Source organism: Neolamprologus multifasciatus, chromosome 17 (assembly GCF_963576455.1).
Source record: "Neolamprologus multifasciatus chromosome 17, fNeoMul1.2, whole genome shotgun sequence".
In the NCBI taxonomy this organism is placed as follows: domain Eukaryota; kingdom Metazoa; phylum Chordata; class Actinopteri; order Cichliformes; family Cichlidae; genus Neolamprologus; species Neolamprologus multifasciatus.
Window position 1 is genome coordinate 36,531,400 of NC_140455.1, and position 6,287 is coordinate 36,537,686.

Here is a 6,287-nt window from a genome sequence, read left to right on the forward strand (position 1 = left end):
TGTCTGGCAACACGAGGCCACGGAGAAAAAACCTGCCGGCATCCAGCGCTTCTTTTCATCTGCTGCCCACTTCACGTCAGGTCCAGAAATTAATTGTGTTAAGAGATGATATTAAACACACTCAGCTGTGAATATGTCACTGAGCACACACGAACGTGTTACGAATTCTCAAACAACACGATCATCATTCAGGTATTACTACTTTACGACCGAATGTGACTGCCAGACTCAAAAGCCCAGCTTTAAGGAGTAAAGCACTCGAGAAGAACTGAGCTTTTGTGGCCAACCTTAAATTCAAACTACAGTATTTCTTTCCCCCCTTTTCTAATCACTTTGGAGCACTAGAATAAAGTGTAAACAGATGTAGGCGTGTAAAATGTCTGAACACTTCTTCTTGTACCGATGTAGTTGGTAGTGTTACTTAAAGTATGCAGGTCCAAATAAAAGCTGCGATGTTTAGGTTAACAAATACAAAGAAAGTTCATGAGGATATTTTTTTCCGTGTATCCAGTCATGATGAAGTGATGAGTCCTGTTGCCCGTAAACTAAAAAGTATGAACAAATATTTATGACATTGTTACCAACACCACTGATTAAATGATGCACATGTTTCCACATCAAGCAGACACTGATCAGCACTCGCTTTCAGTTAGAGTTGTGTTTCTATTGCAGTTCATTTCCACCGTCTGCTGAAAGCATTATGTGGCTCTTGAGCAGCTCTGTGTACATCGCCTAGTCACTACTGTTTTTTCTGTTGTAGGTTATAAAAACAACCCATTCATACTCATCGTTTTATCTCCTTTTTTTATAGTAAAAATACTCATTGGTACCGAATTTATAAAATGTACAACATGACACAACATCATGGACAAGAAAAAGACTGACTTTACCTCCAACTGCAATATTTGTTTGTCAAAAAGATAATCAAATATCTAATTATTATATAGTAATATTGGTGGTGGTGTGTGTATAGCAGCTTGACTGTATCATAACTTTAAGAAAGAAACCCACTACCTATACTGTTCACATCATCCAGATTTATGTGACTTCACTGCAATATAAACAATGTGCCAGTAAGAACACCACAATCTGGCAACCCAATAGAGAAGATAGTTACAACAAATACAAAGTGAATGATTTACTGTTTATATGACAGAAGCCGAAACGCTAATATGGAGGTAGCCAGATACGATAACGCGATTATTGTGGCTGAGATGATGATGTTTGTCTCAGCCACAGTAAGATGGCAGCATATTAGCTTCTACAAATCGGAGCCCGCTTGTGTCTTTTTAATGGATTAATTTGGATTAAATTTCTCCGAATACATCATTGTGTTGGAAGATGCAATTGCACACTATTAATGTATTTTTATGGGTACAACATTCCCTTTTTCCTATTAAATTACCTAAAAATTACTTACTGTACCTTTAAAACAAACTAATGATTACAACTGTGTGACAACAAGTGTACACATCTAATACCTTTCCTTTTCTAACGCGTTCTAATTCAAAGTTCCCGCTCTGGTACATCCAGGTGACACGTAACACTCATGTAACACTCATGTAACACGTCCCAGTTAATATAAAGCATTTTAAACTCGAAACACAGTGGCTTAACAAACTCTTTCACCCGTCTGTTTTCTTGGGATTTGAAGCTCCTCGAGTTATTTAGTATGAAGTCAAAGAGATGGCAGGCTTGTGTTCTGCAGATCAACCCGGCTGCATTTAACATCAACTGATTTAAGGAGGCAGAGACTGCAACCTAACTCTTCCCCAAGAATTCATCCCACATGCTGATTTATGTTATCTTTACAAAGGTGTTAAACTCTCTTCCCTACGATGAACCTCTGACCTCTCACAGCACCCGGTGCCTGCTCTCACTCTTTGTTCTGCAGCTCTCAGTTGTTTCACGAACCACAGTTGCATACCAGACCACTGGCAGCCTGATGGTAATCTGCTGCCAGTGTAATTTCTTGCATTCTTAAGGTGGAATGTCCAATCTTTTATCAGCCGCAGGTCCCTGCCTGCCTGCAGCCTCCACTGGCTGAAAAGAAATCCATTCCCACCACACTGTAGCGTGCAAATATCGATGAAAAATAGATGTATGAACTAAATTACTCTTCACCTCTTACCTCCAAATGCTGTCTGGGGCAGGAATCAAAGGGTCTTTACACATTTCCACAGTAAATTGATTAAACCAGTAAGCCAGTAGGGGGCATTGTCCACTCAGCTATACCCAGTCCACCCCTCCTAACTGTTTAAGGACATTTAAGCCTTCATCATGTTTCAGGGAAAGCACCTTCACACATCTTCATTTGCATCTCCTGGAAAACAAGTCAGTGCTGTCTCAGACAATAGTGGCACCAGTCTGTCTCTTAAGGATGGAAACTGGGAGTGATTTACCTGCAAGATAACAGACCAAAGTATTTTCAACTTCACTTATTTTCCCTAACATGCCAGCATTACCTCTTATTAAGTTTAGGGCGCTGTTACAATAGATGTGTGGTACAGTTGGGATCTGTCTAAGTCATGACACAGTACAATAAAGAAACATTAAAGCGCCCCCTAGTATAGATTTTTAAAGGAATAATATGAAAAAGAAAACTGTGTAAAGTGGGTAATGTCATCTTTCTCAGTTTTTAAAAATATACTTGCTTCAAAGCATGAACAGCTTCAATCCAGCAGCATCAGAATAGGACTTGTCCAGGTAAATGTGAAGAGGAAAGAGGCAAGAAGGTGTTGCTTAGCAACAAATGGAACATCAACACATGAAAGCTGAACAAATAATTGTTACATTTTGCATCAATGTTTTTGAACACACACGCAAGCACTGCAGTGATGCAAAAAGCTGCTGCTAGAGGATCATACATAAACAGGTCCTGTATAAACTGTGAGAACATCAGTTTTCAGAACAAGTTTCACTCAAACATTTGTTTGAGTTTGTGCTCTCTGCATAGACTGTATCTAAAAGATGAACACAGTCTGACCTTTTATTTTACCCTTAGGTTTTGCCTTTAACTTTGCTTTGTTTGGAGTCATTCTTTTCAGCACAACCTTACATATATGAATTTACAGTTTCCAAAAATCACACAAAAAACAAAAAATACAACTTGGAATTTTTATTTTCTTTACTGTGAAAACCACAGCCAGTAGCTGCAATAGGCTCCAGCCCCCCCCCCCCCCCCCCCCCCCCAACCTTGATAAGCAGAAGAGAACAAATGGATGGATTTTTTCCCTCTGTGCTTAGAAAATCCAGTTATGACCTTTTCTTCCCGCACAAAACCTGACAACAGTATTCATGAAAAAGCATGCCATACACTATTTAACTTCAACACAATTTGGTAAAACTGTTACGTATTTTAAAGCTTGTTCTGAGAGTCAGCGAAGGTGTGTCCTGCAGCTACATCATCTTAAATGTGGATCCGTAAGAAATGTTTCAAAAAGCTCCAACAGAAAAAAGATGGTGAAATTGCAATGCACCACTTTAACCCTCAGTTTCCTCCCTAAAGTTGGGCATTTTAAAAGGAGACTAAGGAATGACTCACTTTTGGAAGTAGCCTCAAGTGGCAAACTGAGGAACTGCAGTTTTGTCACTTCTGCAGTGGGTTGAGTTAAATACTTGTCAGTGTCCAATCCTTGTTCTCATGATAAAACTAAACTATCACAATAGTTACATTACATGTTACATATTTGACTATGTTAAGGCTGAACACAAATGCTGTGTCCAATGCTGGGAAATGTTTTATTTGTCTCTGATGACTGTCGTTTTGTTTTCTCGTGAAAGCTACAAGTCCAAGTGTGTAACTAGGAAGCCTGCAGGAAAGAGGGCATTGATTTCAAATCTATATTTAACCATCACTCTGTTTTATTCAGTTGTCTAACCTGTTACAGTTGGACATCATTTAACCCCTGTTTGAACACATATGTGTAGGTGGATGTGCACCCATGCGCCGACGTGTCCTGTATTTGCACACTTGAGCGAGTATATGTGAGAAACCCTGCTGTATCCTCTCAGACCCGCCCACAGTACAACAATGCCTCGGTCACCATAGTGAATCCCTTTAAAACAAGGAAAGGCCTTGGTTGTCATGGCAACTGCAATGCTTCTTAAAGCACAGAAAGATGGAAGTCCTCTACTCTTGTCTCCAGACTTTGTTGTATCTCTGCTGACGTTTCTGTGATTCTACAGTCAGAAAGGAGTGTTCCTGTCACTGGGCTATACATCCTTTATATCACTTTCACAACAAGAACCTGACACGGGAAAAACACCAAAAGACCAAATCATCGGGAGAAATTTTGAACCCTGTGTCCGGTGCGTGTATAGATATGGACAAGAAACTGAACAAACCACCAGTGCAAGACCATTTTAACCACTTCTTGAGCTGGAATGTTATTTCCTTTGTGTGACGTTCTCCCTGTTTTTACAGCTAAGACATATTTCAGTAAAGAGGAATGAGCAGGTAGGGTGGTGGTGGTTTGTGGAAAGCGGGAGAGGTTAAGTGGTTGCTATTCAGAAGCACACAGCGGCACACAGATGTGTTTCTGTCACTTCAAAGGTCAAACTGACTTAGAGGCGGGTGACAAATAAAAAAGGGTTTTGTAAAGTGTTAGTAAAGCCTCCTGCAGTTTCATGCAACTTTCCGGTGATTCTCTAACTCAGCGGTCCCCAACCCTCGGGCCTCGGACCGGTACCGGTCCATGAGTCATTTGGGACCGGGCCGCGGGAGTTGAGGCTCAGGTGTGAAATGTATGGTTTTCAGGGTTTTTATCGGTTTTCAGTGTTATTTTGTTATCGTTTTTATCGTTAACTCGGTTTTCCTGGGTCTTATCACGTGTGTTATGAATAAACCTTATTTTCTTCGGTACTGGTACTAGTTTTATTTTGTTGTATTTATCCGCGACAGCTTAAAGGCCGGTCCGTGAAAATATTGTCGGGCATAAACCGGTCCGTGGCGCAAAAAAGGTTGGAGACCGCTGCTCTAACTCATGACCCTTTCAAGGAAACTCGTGGTGCACCATTCTACCAAAAGATGTTTCCTCATTTAAAGTTTTGATGGTGTTACTGGAGAGACGCTTCCCCCTCATTATAGGGATCAAAAGTTCATATTTTTCTTTTAATTTGTAAACATGTGTTCAATCATCAATCAAGTTCATAAAGTTGGCTTAAATCGCTGAGATATGTTGATATTTCTATTGAAAAGTAAGTGTTCGACCTCCATAAAAGGTCGTTTTCAACCCTCATGTAAAAGCTTTACACGTTTCAAGATTGTCATTGTATTTATTATACAGTCACATGAAAAAGAAAGTACATTCTCTTTGTATGTATCAAGACACAATAAAAATAATAATCTGGTGCTTGCATACAACCTCAGGTGAACAGCAGTGACTTTTAACACTGTGTCATTATTTATTTAATAATAGCTGTTTTATTAAATAAATAATAAAACGTCCGTTTTGTGTATGACTTTCAGTCTCTCACATAATTGTGGAGGAATTTTGGCCAACTCCTCTTTGCAAAGTCATTGAAGCTCACTTTTCACACTCCTGCCGTCCAGCAGGCGGTTCAGGAGCATTCAGACCTGCACTAGCAGACGGGAATAGTTTCTACCCACGATCCACCAGGCTGTAGAACTGCTGACATTCTGTACACACCATTACACACTCACTACAATTACAGGACTCTACACACGGTCACTCCAACAAATATTTCTTAAATGCTCATTGTCAAAGGAGCTTGCAAAGAAAAGCGTCTGGACTTCTTTAAGTTGTTTGAAGACGTTTCACCTCTCATCCGAGAAGCGTCTTCAGTTCTAAGGTCAAATGGTGGAGAGTCCCAGATTTAAACCTAGTGGGAGTTTCCCCCCACAGAGGGACAAAAGGACCCCCTGATGATCCTCTAATCGCCTGAGCCAAGGTGTGAAACTGGGTGTGGGTCCCAATCAGCCAGAGTTTCGGGTGAGTTCATTGTGAAACCTGGCCCCACCTTATCATGCGAATTCCTGAGGTCAGATGGCCCAGGATGTGAGTGGGCGTTAAGGCGTCTGGGAAGGGATCTCAAAAGCTTCTCGGATGAGAGGTGAAACGTCTTACAGTAACTTAAAGAAGTCCAGACGCTTTTCTTTGCAAGCTCCTTTGACTACGATAACCTGGATGACTGAGAACCTTCACAGACTTAAATGCTCATTGCACAAGTTTTTGCACAAACTGTAAATACCAACAATTGTCTCAAATTCTCTAAATATTTAATACTTTAGTATTTTTTTATTATTATTACCATAATTTGTTAAT